Here is a 21065-nt window from a genome sequence, read left to right on the forward strand (position 1 = left end):
TTTGAACTGACCTAGCAGTGATGCACAGCCTATATATTTTAAGTAGGGTGTAAGATAAACAAAATTAAGAATTCCCTCTTAACCCAAATAATTATTAAACCTTAAGAAAATCAGAGAATTACTTTTTGGTCAATAATATGGATAAATCAGCACTTAAAAGAGTTGCATCACTGCATTGATTTCAAGACCTTATTTGCAGGATTTAGGATCAATACAGTAAGAATTTCCACAACCAGTACTTTTAACAAAGTAGGGAACCCACACCACATAAGAGTTACACCTTATAGGAGACAGAAATACAGGTAATAAACAGACAATATTTTGGCCAAGTTACAAACCATCCATTTTAGTGCAAATAATACACTTTAGTCAGCTGGTTTAGAAGCAGCCCTATAGAAAGCTGATGGCCATATTTAAGAGCAGCTTCATCAGGACATTTTGAATTTGGACGATGAACAAATGCTATTTTAGAATGTGTTTTCCAAGCTCTAACCCTGTTAGAACTGCCAGGATAAGATATTTACTGACATGTACACTAAAATAATAAGAGGTTACAAGTGCTTGGCAGTTGGACTTGATACTGAAGACCAGCTAGCAGGGCAATATTTAGAGGACATAAACCTCTTCCATTTGTGACTCTGGAGGACTACAAAATACTTGGCAAAGGCCTGCCAGAATTTGGCATTTTTACCTAATTTGGGAATAACTGTCAGCTGTTCTTCTCTTAGAGGATGCACAAGCTCCAGCATCCATGCCACTTCAACAACAGAAATCTGGACCACTCTGGGGTGAGACTTGCAGCACTCCTGCACCAGAGAAGTGTTTGTACCCTGCTCTCACATCAGTGCAATCACTACAGAAGTTCTTGAAGGTGAAAATATTTGAAAGCAAACCCATCTCCCAGTCTAGGTTATGCCCTATCCCAGTCAGACAATTCAGTCATGCTCTGTCAGTCCCGTCAACTTTTCCTGTATGCTTCCTGCAAAACACAAAGCTGCCATCCTCCAAGGGAAACTGAACATATAACCCAAGGGACAAAGCTGTACTGTGAGATGAGGGCTGATCTCATCCATGGAACTCTAAGCATCATCAGTTCACCCAGATCATGGGTCTTGCACCTCTCTAAGTCCCCACAGAGACAAGTTTCTAAGGCAGAGTGGTTAAGAGGAATCTATGGTTTCAGCAGCTGCACTATAACTATTTTTTACAAGGCAGCTGGGACTACCACGAGCAGGTTGTGAAGGCAGTAGAGATGCTAATGTACATTTAAATAGCTTGAAAGTTGGTTGCCCTTAGGAGCTATTATTCCCACCTTCCACCAAAAAAAATCCAAACCCAACCCACGTTAAACAAGAAGAAAATGCTGTTTGAAAGGCACCTAGTCTCCCAAAAACATTTTATTTTGGAGGTCACTATCAGATAACATAGATGGATTACCTAAAATATCCTCAATGAATTATCTTTCACATGCTAAAGCAGCTTTTCTTGAAAATCCATAAGAACAAAACATGGTTGCAGTGGTCCACAGGACTAGGCAGGCTTCTTCTAGGGAGGGGAGAGCTTCCCTGCATTAAAAAGGTATTTAAAATCAACAAATCATAGCCAATGTTAATTTAGCTGTAAGAGTCAAAGTGATTTCACTCGAGTCATTCTATAGATACAGGACTGCTGACATAAAGAACAGGGCAGTGAAATGTTCAGCCTATACAAGCACGATTGATTGTTTAGAAAACAAAGCTAATCTAGTGGTTGTTTCTTTATGCAAGGCTAATTGCATACCAGCTAGAGTGCCTTTCCAGATCATTCGCAGAGGCAGAATGAATTTGTGGTCAGATAATATCACAGGTATTTCTCTAAGTAGGCAGAGCTTCTTTAATATGTGCAGGCACTGAAAGCAGAATATGTGAAGAGCAAAACAATGAAGGAAACACCAGAACTGAAGTGCACAAAGTAGCTTGATACTGAAGTGTAACAGCTGAGCTGGCAGGTTATCCGACTGGACACCTAATATCCTCAGAAAGGGATAGGATTCTCTCTGCAAAGTGTACTCAGACAACAAGCAATCTCTTTTGCTCATTCTATTATCCTGGATAGATGCTGAAATCTCAAGCCAATGGGGAAATACAGAGAAAGAAGTAGTAACCTGAATACCTGACAAGATAAATTTGGCTTTGTGCCTTTATTGTTTTAAAGAGACACCAAAATACACGTGCAGTTAGTGTAATCTATCTTCAGAGGAAGGAATATAAAAGGGACTCCACAGACTGAGTAGGAGCAAGCAAATAACAGCTACAGCTTCAATTCAGGACTGAGTAGCTCCTTAAAATTTTAAAAGGCACACCAACTACAGCTTGGAGAGTAACAAGTGAAATTTGGTGGGTGCTGATTTGAAGGGTAAACAGGAACAGCAACATCTTCCTCAGATAAATGTTGAGAATTAGTCTAGCAGGCACCTAACATTAAAGGAGCTCTCAGCTCAGGGGCTGTAGGGCTATTCACAGAACAGAGGAAGAACTCACCAAACTGTGAGCTGAACAGTGAATGCTGCCTTCAGTGCTCTGAGGCTACCTGCTTATGCATCTGAACAGACTGACAGGAGCATTCTCTAAACTTGAGTAATAGCATCTAGCAAGAGTGTGGGCTTCATGAAGAGTTAAATTAAATAGCTCTCATTCATCTTCTGTCATCCACACACCTTTATTAAAGTGCTTAAAATTTGTGGTTGCATCACTGACTTTTCCACATCTTGCTCCTTTCACATTAAGTCTGGATTCATCTCTGGTGCTCTGCTCAGATGGCAGAGGAAATACCAGACCAAGAGTTTTAGTCTCCACTCTTTTCTGTGGTTCAATCATCTTTAGGGTTTGGCAACAGCTGTTGGGAACAGGCACACCACAAGATAGGGACTCGGCTCTGTAAGCTCTCAGAGCTTTCTGTTCTCTGATCCTAGAAGTATAATGGATGCGGAGTCTTCTTACTGCTCCTCTGGAAAGCTGAGCCTGATATCAGAGTATTCCAGATGTTACACTTCCAGCTGCCTGATCTGTCAACTCCTAATCAACTTGCAGCTTATAACTGGAAGATACTACTTGCAATAATATATTAAATTTCTCCATTTACAAAACTGTCTTGATGTTATCTTCCAGGAGATGGCAACTGCCCACAGCAGCATCCCAAGCAAGGAGTATCACTAACAACAGAGGTCAGACAAAGGATGATGGGAGCACACATACACCTGGCTGAAGCTGTTTGGTGTTTCTAACTAGATAAATTTCAAAGGGATGTTGTTCTCTTTCTGTGCTGCAGAAGAAATCACAGGCTTGCATCTCTGGGGGGAAATGGGGGAGACCAGGAGGATAGTTGTAATTTCTAGCAGGGGATGAGTCAGGTACTTGAACGAATGCTGCACATGTTACCTAATCTCAAATTGTCTTCAGACTTTCTTTAAACAACTGCTCTACTTTTAACTGAACAGTTTCTCTTATCAGTTTATTCTGGTACAAGATAGTGGCTTGGCTTCCACCCCAGTTCCCATGAAGATAGTTAACACTTACAGATTCCTTTCTCTAACATCACAACCAGCTAAATCCATTTATCACATGTGGAGTTGATAAGGGATACGACATTCATTCCTGAATTATTTTGCTGTCTCATTGTCTGCAAGGCTTTTATAAGTAACAGTTTATTGAAATTAACAGACTTGTCATTCAGCTTTACCACCTACTTGGCCAAGTCCTTGAAAAGCAGACAAAAAGTTGTTACCTCCATATAGTGATGTATATAGTCCTAAGTATTTGAAGTGCTACAACTGCTTGAAGTATACAGCTGTTAAGAGCAGGCAAACCAAAATACAAAGTGAATGAGGCTTTGAGCAACTGGTGGTTATCCTGGTGACACTGTGGTGACATTAACTTTGCCTAGAATTTCTAAAAGCCTTGTGTAAGCACTTTGGCATATTGAATGGCTTTTTATAGGCCACTGGTTCCAGGAAGAGATTTTAGAATTTATTCTAGACAAGTAGAATTGCCTGAATTTGGTCACTCAGGAAATCTTCCAGGGAAAATCCTACTCTGAAACACTTGAAGACTTTAATAAATTAGCAGTCACACAGGATTTCACAAGTCTTATTAATAAGCAGTAGGATGTGCCATGCATCCCTGAATACATTCAGGCTCTGTCAAACTTTGATGAAGCCATCATTGAAGTGGGTGGGACACACAGAGGACATTACAACAGCTTCCACAGATTTTGCTGTGAAGACTAGCTGACTCCAAAACAGTATTCCCAAGTAGGGTTTCAGGAGCTTTCCAGTGTTGGTCCAGAAGAATTATGAGCCGATGCACATTTTAGAGCAGGTTTACTGGACAGGGATCTCTCTGTAAGGATCCCTTCAAAAGCACAGTGTGAAATAAAACCAAAAACGGAACAAATATTTATTCAAACACTGCTCCTGATACTGGTTTAGAGAAGGGATTGCACATTTTTCAGGAAGACCTGTGGATTCCAGCAGAGAAACACAATCCGAATACATACATCATGCTGAAAGGAGATATTCTTTTGTCCTTGTCACTTTTGTCCTAATGTTCTTTTAGAGGTGAGGATCACCTCATATGACAAATGATTCCTCATCAAGCATAACAACATTTAAGTCAAACACTTCAATGAGCAAAGCACATTGTACATCAGATTGAGCCAAGCAGAAAAAACGGGGAGAGGAAATAATCAAAAGGACAGGAACCAGAAGATATGACTACAAAGTCTGAAGGGCATGAGGTTATTTCTAAACAAAGCCTTAACAGAGGGTTTTAAATGTAGAAGCCATTGAAAGAACAACGTGATGTGATGTCTCCATCATTATGATTGGTCCAAGTTTTAACAGAATTAGAGAATATTTTCTAGATGTGATGGGCAACAGAAGTGCTATTATTCATCATGGAGAGGACAACCAGCAGGTTCAGTCCTTCCTTACCCCACTCATGGATCAACTTCTCATGGCTCTACAAGCTGATGTTGCTCCCTGCCATTCTTTCATCTTCACTTGTGAGCACACCCAATTTCTCATCTCCCAGAGCCCACAAAGGCACAGACATTTGCATGTGCTGCATGTGTAGGTGTGAGTCTTCAGCAGTAACACAGGAAGCTGAGGAAGAAAACTGTTCATTTCTTGTAGCTTGTGAACAAGAAAGTAAATCTAGTATTTGACTAACAAAATCTTAAAGTTAATGCAAGTCACTGGTCAGCACAGAGGTATTTGACAATTTATACTTTAGTCACTTGTAAGAGTGAGGAAGCCCTTAGGGTGATAAATTTCATGGTTACTGAACCTTATTTTAATGAAATGCATGGCTTGCCCTTCCAGGCTGTATTTTATTTTGGCGGCTTTGCTGAGAACATTGTGCTTAGTCATTTTACTTTTTCAATTACAGGACCAGCATATGCAATAAACTAATGTTTTTATCGTTTGAACAATCACCTGCCAGATTTTCAGGAGGAATAAGATTTGATTAAATCAATCAGCAGTTAACTATAACATATCCTTAACTGTTTTAGGTTTTAAGAGCCTAAAGAGATTTGAAGTAATTTAATGTTGCTTCGTACAGCAGTCAAGATTTAACAGATAAAACAGGGACACCACATCCCTGTTATCTCATTTAAGTGAAAGCCATTTATCATCCTGTTTTTATTCTTCTAGTGAAAAATTTCCAAGTTCAGTGTCATATATATAAGACTTCTGCAAAACACATGAGCAGACTTTTCACCCATAGACTTCTTTGGAGAAGTACATATGATCATATAGTAAACCAGATATAATTCAAAAGGTCATTTCCATTTTGTTTTAAACCTTTCCTTTTAAGCCAAAAGATATTTAAATTTAAGTTTCAGTTCCACATTAAAACAGCCATGATGTGACACATTACTATCCTTAACTTGTATTCTGGTTTTCAATCAAGCTATAGTCAGTTTAAGCTAACTTCATTGTCGTAGAGAGAGGATAAAAATGTCTTAGTTTATCAGGAAAAAATAAAATCTGCAGGAAAAGAGTTCACATGATGCCTGTAAAATTCTTCCTACTTATCTGTAGTAATGTGAACAGCAATGTGCAAAACTCAAACAAGTTTTTGCTATGAAAGCTTTTTCACCTTCCTCTGAGGACTTGGTGTGCCCTGGCTCATCACTCATACATGAAGTCTAGAAAAACACAATGAATATAAAATGTGCAACTGTATTTTTTTTTTTTTTTTTTAGGCGATGAAAGAATACTTGTTATGTTAGAATAAGCATCAATCAGGCTTAAACCTTCACTGGCAAGGAGAGCAAAACTCAGCCTTCAAAACATGGAACTGAAATTAGCATAGACAAATTTCCCAGGTATGAAATGTTAATTCCTTCTGAAGAATAGTGTAATCAAAACAGACTCCAGTTTACTTTAGGACACATGGGCTAAATCAGCCATCTGGGTAGGATCTTGAGAGGCATGATCCCAGATTTCTTTGCTGAACAGAAAACAAACTGCACACATGTATGTGCTTTCTCACATGTTTTTTATTAAACACTCCCTACCATGAGGAGCAGACCTGACAACCATTTGCTGAGATTAAACTATTTCAGAAGCACTGGCAATTCAATGTTGCAGCCACAGCTGAATCCCACCAGTCTGTGAGCAGTGACACTTGTCTGTCACTTTGGATTCATGCTCCCCACATATGCTGGGAGTGAAACCCCCACCTACCTGATGAAAAAAGCTTCCCAGACTTTCAGGCTTTTGCTGCACGATCTAGTTTAATTCTGCACCTAAACTACTTAGAAGTCTTGGGAGTGAAGATCTAATATGAAATTACAGGCCCAGATATAAACAATGTGGGATGTATTCATTGCTCATGTAAGCCTGCTGTATTTCCATTATTCCCTGCAAAGCTGGAAGGGTCACAGCATTATTACAAGCCTAAGCCCTTTCAGATGCAAAAAGACAGACAGACTTGCAAAGCTTTAGTCTTAGCTGCTCACATCAAGCAACTTAGAACTCCAGTTTGTCCTGTAAGGCCAAAAAATTAATGAAGGAAAATTCTGGGCTCTTGCTTGCTTTATCAGATAGGATGGAGCAGAGAAGTTTCCAGCTTTGGCTTCCTGCTTTCCTCTCAGTCCAGTCCAATATTTAAAAAATTTCTCTGGTGAAAGCCAAGAATTGGCCAGTGTACTTGTTATTCTCATTCTTTGAAAAGATATGACTATTACCCAGACAATGAGAGAGGAAGTTATTTAATCCCTACATCAACAGTGAGTAAGAAAATGAAGTATTATAATGGCACGAGCATAAATGCATCAGGTAAGAATTAAACATTATGCTGGACAGTCATTGATGCAAAAATAAAGAACCCATTTTTATTTAATATTTTGACACAGGCAGGCTTCCACTCATTTTCTAAGTTACAGGGAAATGCAATATTAATGAACCAAATGCTGCTACTGGAGATAAACCAAGTGTTGCTTTCATTTGCACAGTACTTCTACCCTGAGCACATTCATTTAGATGCAAGAAGGAGACTATAGTGCATAGTAAAGGTATTGTAAACACAGAATTGAAGTATTTAAACACATGCCCTTATCAGAAAATATACCTTTAGTATTAAAGCTTGGGGAGCCACTACCAACAGCTCTTTATTTCAGACTATTTTTTTCACAGAGAAAGCAATTTTACTGTGAATGCCTGAAGCACAGAACTGCAGCAGCTTCCTTATCCCATCTCCTAGAGCAAGAGCAATCTCCAAATCATTTGAATAGCAGCAATTTCTGCATGTAAAGCTGAAATCTTATTCCCTACTTGAAGAATTTGTCTTGTGTAAGCTATGGTGTGTATATGTATATAGATATCTCCAGTCAATACAATAATTGCATGTAGGGACCTAAAGCTTTCTCTGGAAGTGATGTTTGACCACAGACCTCTTAGCAGCAGTGGCTTTGTCAGTGAGTAGCCCCTAAAACTTCAAAGGTCAAAAAAGGCCATCAGGGACACAGCAGTTACTAATTTCCTAACAGACAGAATGAGGCTGTGATCCACAATCAGGGCAACTTACCAGGTTCATTGAAGGATCCTGCAAGTGAGATACTCAGCAATACACAGACTTCTCACAGAGCCACCCAGACAGGGAGTCTGTTAACAAAGAGCTTCTTAAAGAGGCTGAAGTGCAGGGAACAGTGTAGCCAGTATTGTACCAGTGATAAATTCAGGCATTAATTACAACCAGTTATTCAGTAACCAGCCTTAACAAAGAACTGGAACAGATCTCTTAGAACGTGTTAATTTAGGAGCATAGTTAATGAGGAAGAGAAAGCCACTAAGTGCAGTTGAGGGAAATACCATGCAGTGTTGGACTGCTGGAATGAGCTGGAAGTTTGTAGTCTGATGAATGTACATTTCATAGTTTGCAGTAATTGAGCACCAGAGTTTTTTTTCTCTCTACCACGAAGTAGTAGGATGATGCAGTGAAATCTGTTCAAGGAGCACAGAGTCAAGTTTAGAATGTACATCCCTGAGACTCATTAGATTTTATGTTGACAAAGTGATGTTACAGAGATCTAGCCATGAACAGGCTAAGAATACCCTGGGACAAAGTAGTGAGGCTTTATCTTAAGTCATTACACCAAGACTATTACTTGTTCACAAATATATTCTGCCGTTCCTAACCAGTAAAAGACTTACTAACAATATAATACCAAACTCACTAGACACACAGGCATCTGATATTAGCACAAAATCCACTGTATGGGAACTCAAACCCTTTTATATACAGCTTAATTTGGGGCTACTTGACAATTGAAAGGCCGTGGTAGTGTCCAGGTCATATGCATACAAAGAAGATTAGAGATCCCACTACTGCTATAGGGTCAAAAGGCTTATTTTCAACTGGCACCCTGAACTGTCACGCAGACTATTCCAGAGCAATTGTCTGGAAGGGGACACACCTTGGCTGATTCAATTCCATTTCTTCAGCAGACTGAAAGATCTGTTATGCAGCTGCATAATGAAAGTTTTGAACAAAGATGATTTGAAAACAAAGCAGCAAAAAAAGCTCCAACTGTAAGGCCAGAAATGACTATAGGAACATGAAGGGAACAGATAACTGGCCATTCATTCTCTTTTCAGTTCATTGAAGGGAATTTTACTTTTAGGGAGATGGAAGTGCTATGATGTTGGAAACAATCAGGGTACCTGTGCACTGAGAAGTGGAAGCCTTTTTCCTCTACACCAAAGTTAGAAGCAGAACAAGAGCCAAGAAAAAGAACAAGCCTACATCACAAGCTGATTCCCCCAGATATGAATCAGACAGCAAACGGGTCGTGCACTAGAAGTGCTGGTGTTAAAGCAAGCTGTGCATTTGTTTTGGGTTATTTTTTGAACTCTTGGGAGTTAGCTGGCCAGCCACGCTACTCTAAGGAGCAATAGTTCAGACTGTCAAATCACTCCTCTGGGAGTACCCAGAGCCAGACTGCTCAGGCCAGTGTACTTGCTCAGATATTTCCCTCATAAAATAGGAGTATTTTTTACCCTGCATACATGCCTTCTCCTCACTCACAAAAAAAAAAAACCAAACCAAACCCCAAAAAGCCCAAAACAAACACATAAAAAATCAACCCCCTGAAACTCTTGTTACCTGGAAGCACAGATCTAGCATCAAGACTATTTAAGAGCTAACTCTTGTTTCTGTTATTTGTTCTTCCATGTGATTGATAAGAAAGTTGTAGGTTAAACAGTGCTCATGTTAAATGTATTCTGGAAGACTGTTTACTGTGTGTAAGTGATGATAGGAAATTAAGTGGCACAGAAATCTGACTGCTCCGCAGTCATCGCTTGATGGGTTAAGCCACTGGTTTCTGGATGCGGTCCAGAAAGATTGATCATATATTCAAGGGCAGAATGCACAAGATAAGAGTGACATGCAGTTGTGCTTTTGTAAAAGAACACTGGGTTCAGCCCCCAGTTAGATCATTTATTTATCTGGCACTGAAGGGTGATAATGGCTTGTTTTCAAGTCTCCAAAATAAATGAACTACACTGCAGGCAGAAGTAGTCCAGGCCAGCCAGCAGAGGATAGAAAATATGCAGGGTCAGCATAACACTGGTTTCAATTTCAGTTACAAAAACATTAGGGCTCTCATTTAAAACAAGATGAGGAAACTAGGTCCTCTCTCCACTCTGCTGAGACAACCAACCTTCTCTCCCCAGAATACTGACAAAATCAGATGTTCAACAAAACAATTCAGGGTAACACCTTCCTGCTGCCATTTAAACATTATAATTTTCTTAAAAGTATCTTTGGCTTACTCTTAGGACTAAGCTTTATCTCCTACCATTTTATGCCTTTATTGACTGACAATTTCAGTGTGCAAGGAAAGTATGTTTCAGTCCCCTCCTAGAACACCTCAGGCCACTGAAGATTAGTCAGTCTTCATATAACACTGCAAAAGAGATTGAGTCAAACCTGAAGTGTCAGGCCAGCTATGTCTCCTAAAGCTAAAGTTTACTAGTCTTTATCCTCCATAAATAGGAGTTCTGGAAATCAAGTCTTCCCCAGCTTTAACTGGGTCTTAAGCTGTGTTAGTTGTCCACATTGCAGAGACCAACTTCTCATCATCTATAGATTGATATTTGTGTTTTGAGCAGAATACATGCCACCAAGAGCCAAACCAAGGTCAGGAGCAGCTCTTAAGCCAAACCCCATCATTATCCAACAAAAGCCTTGTGTCCTGATGCTTGCCAGAGTCACTTGCCAAGAGCAAGTTTGATGAGGAAACCTGGCTGCTTGTCCCGAGTTGTTACAAAGCCGTATGCCAGCTGCAGTCTAAATGATTGCACAGCACTTGTTGGAAGTACCAGCAAGAAGGGGCTTTAGTTAATAGCCACCGTGTGCCAGTTAGGTCACAGCACAAACTACTCCATGGCTCTGACACTGCAGTGCTCTGAACCCATCACTGAGATGCCCAAAGCCCAGCTTTTAACTCAAGGCAAATTCAGTCTTGGGCAACTGTATTGGAGGTCTAGATTTAATAGTATGAAATCAGCTCTTTTTCATGCAGAGGACCTTGTTTCACTTGGAGGAATATTATGTTTCTTTACCACACTAAAGAGTAATCAGTTTATTTAGAAGAGCAATAATTATTCAGTGGATACAAGAGCTCCTAACAGTCTCAGATGCAGGATATAATATCTGTTTACCAGTGGAAGCTTTGGGTAGTTTCTCTGGGCAGGGCTGTGACCCAACTGCAAGATGTGTGGGTAACTGATAAGCTGCTGACCGTAAAAGTCACCTGACAGCAGCGGTTTACTGAAATCATGCAGTCCTGAGTTCACAACACTCCACAGCTTAACAGTCACTGCTTCCATACTTGGTTTCTCAGCTGCCCAGGATCTCCTGTCTGAAAGGTGACTCTCAGGTTGAAACATCAGCTGTTAAGCTATACACGTGTGTCACTCATCCTGACAGTGTCCTGCTTCAACTTTGACAACTGGATTGTTTTCTGGTTTTGCATGGAGCCTTAAGCACGTAACAGCTAGAAAGCTTTTTCTGCTTGATACAGCCATTAGTGGGCAGGTGTAATGCTCTACTTAGGAAAAGTATTGTTTCACTCATGTCAGTTTAGTGCTGGTATATTAAGCTAAGCAATGCCCACTGCACTCTGTAATCCCCAAGTCAATGGACTATTGTTGAATGAAAGTGTTCAGTAAAGCTGACACCAAGTTGAAGGACCAGGAGCTCCAACAGAATAGGTATCAGATCAGTTAACCCATCTCTAAGAGAAACAACTGCACACAATGCTGTTCTATTGCAGTTTTGGTGAATCTTATGCCTATAGTTGGAATAGATCACAGCCTGGGTTCTCTCAAGTATTACAGATATAAAGGTCATGGGAGTGACCCTTGCAAAACTAAAGCACAGCACAAACAGTTCTTCATGTTACTCATTACTCTGCAAGCTGCTCAAGCTTCCTCCTCCATCACGACAGCCTTGTCACTTCCACAGGGCTCTCCTGGCAGTTCAGCTGGAAAGCTCCACTTCAATTCCAATAGCTTTGCCTCTGTTCAGCATGCTTTTACACTACTAAAAGTAGTCCATAGCACTGCAGTCAGTTTGAAGGGCAAGTGAAGCTCGTTTTTATGTCAAACATGACACCAGCATACAGCCACTGTTGCTTAACACATACTTCTAGATCATTTGATGCAATTATTTTAGGGTGGCTTATGGTGTTAGAGGGGCAGAGGAGGCACAGACCACAAGTTGAGCTGAAAAGCAACTGCCAGTTCCAACTTCTGATGGGCAATGTGAAGGATTTAACTGTTTTTGCCTAACATGGAAGTAGCAGTGCCCACATACTGCAAGTAGAACTGGCTTTGTACTCTAGGAATTAATGATGGAACTCATAAGATGCTCAACTAAGGGTAACAACAGTGCATCACAGGCAGAGTTTACAGACTAAACTAGACAAGATCAAATGCTCCTGTGTAAAGGAACTGTTTATTGCTTAAATCAGTGTCTGGTGAAAGTCCTCAAGTGTTACATGCAGCTGTGTTCACAACTGCAGGTACTACCTGGCAGGACATTTCAGCCATCATCTTCCCACCCAGGAATTCGTAACTGCTAAAGCTTCAACATCTTTTCTAAGCTGCTCAGTTGGCAACATATTTTAGCTGCAATAAAGTTTGTTCAAACATTAGATGCGGGTTCACTAGTGAATTACTCTGCAGGTACAATCCAATATTAATATTCTCCTTGCTTTTATAAATGATCTATTTAAGTTTATACAGCGATAGAGGCAGAATCCACACATTCCTACCTCACCACACAAGCAGAGCAACACTATATTATCAAGTCTTAACTTTCTAGCTGTCAGAGAATCCAGGACTGGAGTGAGTTTAAAGGTAATTAACCTTGGAGGTCACAGCCCTGTGAGACAGGTCCAACTTCAGCCTGCTCTCTCAGAGCCTGTATTTCCATCTGGAAGAATCAAGGCAATTACTTCAGAAAGCTCCTCGAATAGGCTCCACACTTGCCTCAGTGTGAAAACACTTAAACATACATGTGCATTGTTTCAGCCAGAGTTACACCACGCTTCACTGGAAGCCACAAAAATATTCCACTTGTGTCACCTCACTGAAAAGGCTCATGAACAAAGTTGCACTTCAAGAGTTTTGTTGTAACATGACACAGAAGGAGCAGCAGGTTCACCAGCTGTCAGTCAGTGTTCCTGCCACCTTCTCATGACTAATTAAGGACACCTCCAGCAGAAGACAACCTCTCTGTCAGCACAATGCAGCACAATACAACTGTATTTAAAATAGGCTTAATCTTTTAGGCACAATTCAGTTTGGTGGGAGAGGATTGCCCTCGATTGCAGGCAGTCCCCACAGCATCCAAGCAAGATCAGATCAGCAGATATTGCTCATTCCTTTCTCAGCAACAGACTCTGAGAGTAGCAGGCTCCTGCAGGAGTTAACCCACAGTTACACAGGAGGGTTTATCTGTAGAACCACACGTTCTCCTTTTGCTAAGGACGCCTCAGTCATACATAATTGAACACAAGAACTGCTATCATTTACAAGCTCAAAGAGGCATGAGGCAACCCATGTAAACCAGCCTCTGACACTACAAATAGCTAACTAAAATAGAAGTTGTTTCAATGATCCCACCCATTACATCATGGAAACTGTTATTTTGTCATGAAAACTCCCTTAAGTATCCAATTTAATCTCATTAATAGAGGAATGAAGCTCTCACTTCCAAGACAGCAGCTGCCACTACCTTTGACATTGGAAGTCACAGATGTTTTTGGATGCATCAGAGACTACTGGATGCATCTTTAGGGGTTTAAGGCAGTGTCAGCTTTTCAAGCTTACAGTAAAAAGCACTTCTGTAAACATTTATAGCCAAAGTGTCAAGGCAATAGTTTAATCTCTCATCTGAAACCTCTTCCCTTATTTAGGAAGGGAAAAATTAGGCATGTTGAAAATTTCATCAATCTACTATAATCACTAAACAAACCAAGTGAGGAAGACCTTATATTTCACAATACTGGTAGGAGGGAAGAAGTCACACAAGCCATGGCAGTGAAATCACATCAGCAACACCCCTCTGCCAGATATTTACAAAAAAGCCTGACTTGGGGAGGGAAGCAGGAAGTATTCACCAGCTCGCTCTTTGAGCTCAAGCACCTGCTCAAGCCATATTTCATTAAATATTTTAGTAGCACTGTCTGATCACAGCAGTGGAACATGACGCAGCTCACACTGGAGCACTTTTTGCACAGCAGAAAGGATACATGCTGTAACAGTGCAATTCCTTCCCACAGATCCTCATAATGCTGCAATTATTTGTCTGTGCTCTGTACCTAGTGCTGCCTCTCCTTGTAGATCCAACTCTTTTCCTGAAGGAGAAAACATCTCCTCTGTCTAACATTCAACATCCTGCAGTATCTTTCCTATCCTTTCCGATCTGAAAGTCCCTGAATTACCCAGGCTCCAGCAACATTGATTCACTCACTGCACCCAGTGCCAAGTCAGAGACTCGGCTAAATCTTTTCCTCCCCTCCTTTTTCCCCTCTATACCTAGAGAATACTGAAAGCAAAGCACTCCAACAGAAAACTGCCCCATGGGGAGAGTATTTTTCAAGGTCAAGCAGAGCTTCTGCACCTGCTAAAGGTGCTAAATGAAGGCATGTTAAGAGTTGCAGATCACTGATAACATGATCATAAGAAAAACTGCTACATTCATGGGAGGTTTAAGAGCAAAGTTGGAAGCAATTTCTTACCCCAGTACCCTCCTACCATCATATCAGGCAAGGAGAGACCCAACTGTTTTGTGATAAAGCTTTGAGATCAGGTGACAGATTAAGTGTGGAATTATTCAAATGGCAGACTACTGAAGTTTAATAGTCTGAAAAGACATACTAATTTCCACCTTTGGTCCCTTTGTCAAGTCCTCTTCCAGCACAGTCTCCACCCAACACAATCCTAAAGGGGCACTTAATGAATTCTGATGAGAAAGAGGTGGCTATTTCAGACACCTCAAACAAGTCTCTCCAACATCACCTTACTCATTCCTCATCTGTTCCCAACCTCTGTAGCCCAACATCTCCTTTGACCCGATTTCTCACCACAGCACATGGCATTTCCAATTTCCATCTCTGCAGCCTAACAAGTCCCTCACTCCTAAGATCCTCATTATCTTCCTATTTTAATGACTTCACATACCTGCACCCCAAAGCTCCTCAACCCTCTCACCTTTCCAGCCCCATAACACCTTCACCCAAAAAGCTTCTCAGTCCCTATCCCCAAACCTTTCTCATCTTTACCCCAACCCTTCACCTTCATCAGCCTCCCACCTTCCTTACCCCAACTCTTCCTCACCCCCTCACCTTCCTCACGTTCACCAGCCCCTCACGACCTTCTCACCGAAGCCCTTCCTCGCCTTTACCAGCCCCTCAGCCCCCTCACCCGAAACCCTTCCTCACCTTCACCAGCCTCTCATCCCCGTCACCCCACAGCTCCTCAGCCGCCCTCGCCCCCTCCTCACTCCAGACACCCCTCACAGCCCAGGCTCCCACCGCCCCCCTTACCTGCCCCCGGGTCTCCCCCAGCACCCGGGACCTGCTCCGTGCGGCGGAGGGGGGAGGCGGCAGCGCCGGGGAGGGCGGGGGGGATGAGGGAGGGAAGGAGGGAAGGGACGAGGTCACTGACGGCGACGCGAGCGCGGCGGCACCGGGCAGCGGCGGCCGCTTTATACCGGGTCCTCGGGAACCGGCACCCGCTTCCGCTTCCGCTTCCGCCCCCTCCCGCCCCCGGGATCATGAATATGCAGAGAGAGGCGTGGCCTCCGGGGGGCACTTGGGGTGTGGGTTATGAATATGTATCAGAGGCGTGGTGGCCTCGGGCCGTGGGTGTTCATGAATATGCAATGAGGGGCGGGTCCTCAGGACAGGGGGGCGGGCGGGGGGCGTTGCTGGGTGACGGCGGGAGGGCTACGGGGGCGCTCGGTCGTGCGCCGCAGGGCTGCCCACGTGAGGGGAGCCGAGGCGGGCGATGGCGGGGCAGGTGTTAGAGTGTGGCAGCGTCACAAGAGTGACACAGAATATTCACAAGTCGAGTCCAAGTCCAGGCCCTGCACAGGATAGCCCCAACAATCCCACCCTGTGCCTGACAGAGTTGTCTAAACACACCCTGAGCTCGGCCGCAGTTGGTGCTTGACCACTTGCCTGGGAAACTGTTCCAGTGCCCAGCTACCCTCTGGGTGAAGAAACTTTTGGTAATATCCAACCTAAGCATCCCAGACAAGACTTCAGACGATTCCCTCAAGTCATGTCACTGGTCACCACAGAGCAGAGATCAGTGCCTGCCCCTCCTCTTCCTCTCAGGAGGAAGTTGTAACTGCAATGAGGTCTTCCCTCAGACTCCTCCAGGGTCAAGACCAAATGTTCTCAGCCATTCCTTGTATTACTCACTCCTTAAGGCCGTTCACCATCTTCATTACACTCCTTTGGTTGCTCTCTAATAGCTTTTTATCTTACATTGTGGTACCCAAAACCACACACAATATTCAAGGTGAGGCCACCCCAGAGCAGAGCAGATCAGAACAGAACAATCCCCTCCCTTGCACAGCTGGTGATGTTGTACCTGATGGCCCCAGGACAGTGTTGGTCCTCCTGGGTGTCAGAATGCTCTTGACTCATATTCAACATGCCATCAACCAGGACACCCAGGTCCCTTTTTGAAATGCTTCTTTCCAGCATCTCATTCCCCAGTTTGTGTAGCAGGAGTTTTTCCTGTTGCCCAAGGATGAAGGATGGGCCTGTTGGCACTGCTCCTGGGTTGAAGAGAGGCTCTTGGTTGGAAAGGGAGCATGAGTGGCAACCTGAAGGCGGATAGAGGCTCTGGCTGTACTGTCCCAGCCAAGGTAGTGGGCACAGAAACACTGCACAGACTCCCTTGCCCCTCTCAGGAAAAGTTGTGCCAAATATAGCTGCAAACCAACAGCTTGGAAAGTGCAGGAGTTCTCTGCCTGAGATACTGCAAACATGCTGGCCTCAAATTGCTGAAATTGTTCTTCATCATGAAGGAAAATACCTTTTCAAGGTCCCATCCTGCCTTCCCACCTTATCCCTGCTGCTCTGCCCACCAGAGGCCATGAGCTGCCTCTCCTCATGTCCAGCCCAGCCCTGTGACTGGGTGTGTGCCAGGCCACCATGGAGAGGGTGACATGTGGCATTTACCATGTATTTGTCACATCTGCAGAACACAACCCTCAACACACAGCGCCCAGTGTCCCTCAGGATATTAAAACACTTCATTCCCAATGGCAGCCGTAGCCCAGCAGCTTTGGAAGAACCCTCTGCAAACTTGCCATAAAATACTGTGTTTTTTTAGTGCTGGTGTGTGTTTTTTTATTCCCAATTAAGGTCTCCTAGCCTTAATTGTGCTGACTGCATTGTGCAGGCTAGCATGATATTTAATTTTCATTACTTACATAAACTGGGGATGCATAAAGCAGCCTGCGAGTGGCATGTAAAAATGCACATTACATTGCGTAAGTGTAATTGTTTTCTGCTTCTTGACACGCCATTAAGTATATATTCCAAAACAATTTTTTTTTAATGGTGAACTTCTTTCTCTACAACTCATGAATAAATAAACCGCAATGCATACCAGACTTCAGAAAAGGAAAACCACAGAAGGCAAAATGGAAGAACTGTACACATCTATTAAAAAGCATGATGAATCCTAAGTCTAACAGAGAGACTCTATTACAAGTCCTAAAGGAAAAAAAAAAAAAAAAGTGAGCAATATTTTGTTCTACAATGCTGTTATCAACATGTTTTTGGTTTTAGGCTAATTCAGACCAAGGGCTGAAAAGCATGCATGACCACAGTCATGCACAACTCACTAAATTAAACATCCTCTGGTGAGGATGTCCAAAGTCCATTCAAGGAGTGATGGTTTTTAAGACATACTACCGGTGTTTATAAACACAAAAAGTGGCAAAATAATTATCTTAAGTAGCCAAATGGTGAAGATAAAGGATACACACCCATGACAGCCCAGTGTAACACCCACTCTTGACAGCAACACAACATCCATTGTATCAAAACTGTGATACACCCTAATGAAACATTAACATTTCTTCCACAGAAGAAGCAAAATGTACCTACATTGATAGAAATGTCTAATGGTGAATGACTTTAATGGAAATTCTGAGACCCTTACACACCTAAAAACACCAAGAAAGGATCTAAAAGATATCATTACAACTTCTAAGATGTGCTTTTTGTTACCCATGGGTTTGTGGCATCCCCAGCTACCTGATGTTTTGACACCTCATTTTAAAATAACTGAAACAAATTAAAATGTACTTCTTTTTCAGTCTTTTTGTTACCTGCTGTTGTGGTGAAGTGTGATCCTTACCTCAGCCTGACATTTTAGATACGTTCTTGCAATGTCCAGACATGTCCAGACATGTCCAGCTATTTCTCCATTGTATTTCCTCATGTTGTTTTCACTCAAGAGTTGTTAATTCTCAGCCTTTAGCTGAGCCTAAAGTCAGAAAAGGGAATTTTCCATTAACCAAACACTTTAGTTTAAAAAATGTGATTTTCCATACTGAGTGAGGGGATAGAAAAAAAATGCAAGGAAACAGATCCACCTTTTCCCTCTGAGGTTGTTACTCAACTGCAAATATTTAACCCACAATAAATAAGCACACTCTCATGTCTTGGCAGGGGAGAAATTAGTGTCAGTCAGGATGTGCTGTCCAGACATGTGCTACGTTGGCCCAGGAGAGGGACGGGCCCTGGACTGAGCTTGAGTGGGATTGAAGACAACCCTTGAGTGCTCCCCTCAGGTCCGTCCTCAGCTGGGTGGTAAATCCTGTTCTTTGGAGAGTCCCTAGGCAACATGTTTTTGGGACACTTCAGGGAGAGCTTTTTTTAAAGAAAGCATCCAGAAGTCATGTTAAAATCTCTCCCTAGCTCATGGTGTGCATGTATCCATTTTGCTGAGTCACATAGTTGAAGAACCCCCCAAGGTACCGATCTCTTGCTTACCCTCGTTTCCACTGGTTTGTTTGGCATGGAGTACCCAAGGACTTTAAAAGAGAAATAAATTACAGGACCTCAAACTACTGGAGAGCAACATCCTGCTCCAAACACCTTGCCTTGTGTCTTGGCATAGATGCTGAAGCAAGGGGTCTTCCTTGTTTAATGAGATATGTTCATCAACCAGACAGCAGGCTCATCAACAAGTTGGAGTTCTCTACTCCATTTCACAGGTACTTGGCTTACCAAGTTGTTACGAAAACTCATCAGCCAGCCAAGCCAAACAAACACCACCCCCAATATTATTTTACACGCGTGTCAAAAGAAATAACTTGCCGCAGGCCAAGCGGGTGAAGGAATTTTACGAGGTTGTGTCTGATCCTCCCTTCTCCCCTCCCTTAGACAGTTAAAAGAAATGTTTGTATGATGAAAGGGGTAAGGGAGCAGAGGACAGCTGGTTAGGAATTAATGAAATGTTTGAGCATTATCATGCGATAATGGATTTAGCTGACTGTTTGCCAGTGTTCAGATCTAGTGTGAATTGCTTTATATGAAGCAAGAGGATCCCTAGATTATACAAACCTCCCGAGACTGCTGCTGCTCCTAAATCCTTTCAAAGCTGTGATTTTTTAAAAAAAAGGTAATTCACCCTCTGGATGGACAGAAACCCTTGGGATTGTTTTGACTTGCTTTCAGACTTAATGATATTTGACACAGCCGGCTCTCTGAGGTGTCTCCTAATTGGGAGTGGCCGTGGGTTTAGGAAGCCTGAGGCTACGCTTGAAGCAAATTTGCACCCAGAAACCCAGGTGTGGTCTCCCAGCCAGGACATTTATAAACAGGACATGAAAAATGAGTCTCAACTTTTACACATTTGGCCTATAACTCAGCCCTGGGGTATCTCTCACAAAGGGTGATGTATCTGATGGGAGACCCAGGCTCTGGACTTGAAACTGCTGTTTATCCTTCTTCCCACCCTCCCCCAACACATGCTGTCATTACGATGGAACTTTAATGGCTGTGTAAAATGGTCCATGTCCCTTGATGCCTATTTTTTTTCCCCTAAAAGCATTGGGATGTTTCTGTTTTTTTTCAGATGTGGACTTGTAGCTAGTCAACCAAAGATATTTTGTCTGGACACAGACAAGTCTCAAGAAAGTTTTATGAAGAAAAGCAGGAGATTGTGTGAATTTGTGGCAGCCACACAGGCAGATTTTCAGGTTCATTCAGGTTGCCCATGTTAGCCAAAAGTGACTTTTAATTCTGAGCTAAAGAGCTTCTGACAGAACCTGCAAGTATAGAGTGTGACACAGCCCTTTGCCCTGTCACCAGCCCAAAGTCTACCCATCTAGAGTCAGTTGGTTCATGCCACCACAGAGCAATGTCAACAGTCCTGAGCAAACAGGGTGGTGCAGGTGTAGGGTTCCCTTGCCCTCATCCTGCACTGAAACCTGGAATCCCCCTGTGCTGGGTATTGGTGAGGTCACACCTCAAATCCTTTGTTCAGCTTTGGACCCCCCACCACAAGAACACTGAGATGCAGGAGCATGTCCAAAGAAGGACAGTGGAGCTAGAGGAGGGTCTGGACGATGAGTGGCTGAGGGAACAGGGGGTGTTCAGCCTGGAGTAAAGGAGGCTGAGAGGTCACCTTATCACTGTCTACAAGTGAGATAATAGAGGTGATTTCTATCACTCTTGGGGAGATAGTTTAGTGGTGGACTTAACAGTGCTGGGTTAATGGTTAGGTTTCATGTTCCTAAATGTCTTTTCCAACTTAAATGATTGCATGGCTCTAAAAGCAGTAGCTACAACTTCTCTCATATCACCCTCATATGGAAAATGTGTTCATTTTCATTTTCGTTTTCGTTTTCCAAAAATGCTCATGATAGCAGTTGTGTTACAAGGTGCTTATACAGACTGTAAGATGGGGTTTGCTGCTTCTGCCACTTGTGAGGTCTCATTATGAGTTCATGCCTTGAAGAATGAGAGTT

At 42.5% G+C, this 21065-nt stretch overlaps 1 protein-coding gene across 8 annotated transcripts in view; it reads right to left on the bottom strand.

The window, feature by feature from the left end:
• Positions 1 to 21065, bottom strand: part of SLC45A4 (solute carrier family 45 member 4) — an 85035-nt gene that overhangs the window by 46967 nt on the left and 17003 nt on the right. Inside the window, exons 1-3 of one of the 8 annotated variants that reach the window (XM_033512479.1) lie at positions 8073 to 8139; positions 4970 to 5140; positions 1438 to 1565 (exon numbers count right to left, since the gene is read on the bottom strand). The exons of 2 other annotated variants lie outside the window; for them this stretch is intronic. The gene's annotated coding sequence lies outside the window, so the exon portion shown is untranslated. 5 more of the 8 variants (XM_019005669.2, XM_033512477.1, XM_015618001.3 and 2 more) reach the window with 5 other exon arrangements.

This window comes from Parus major, chromosome 2 (assembly GCF_001522545.3).
Source record: "Parus major isolate Abel chromosome 2, Parus_major1.1, whole genome shotgun sequence".
Lineage (NCBI taxonomy): Eukaryota > Metazoa > Chordata > Aves > Passeriformes > Paridae > Parus > Parus major.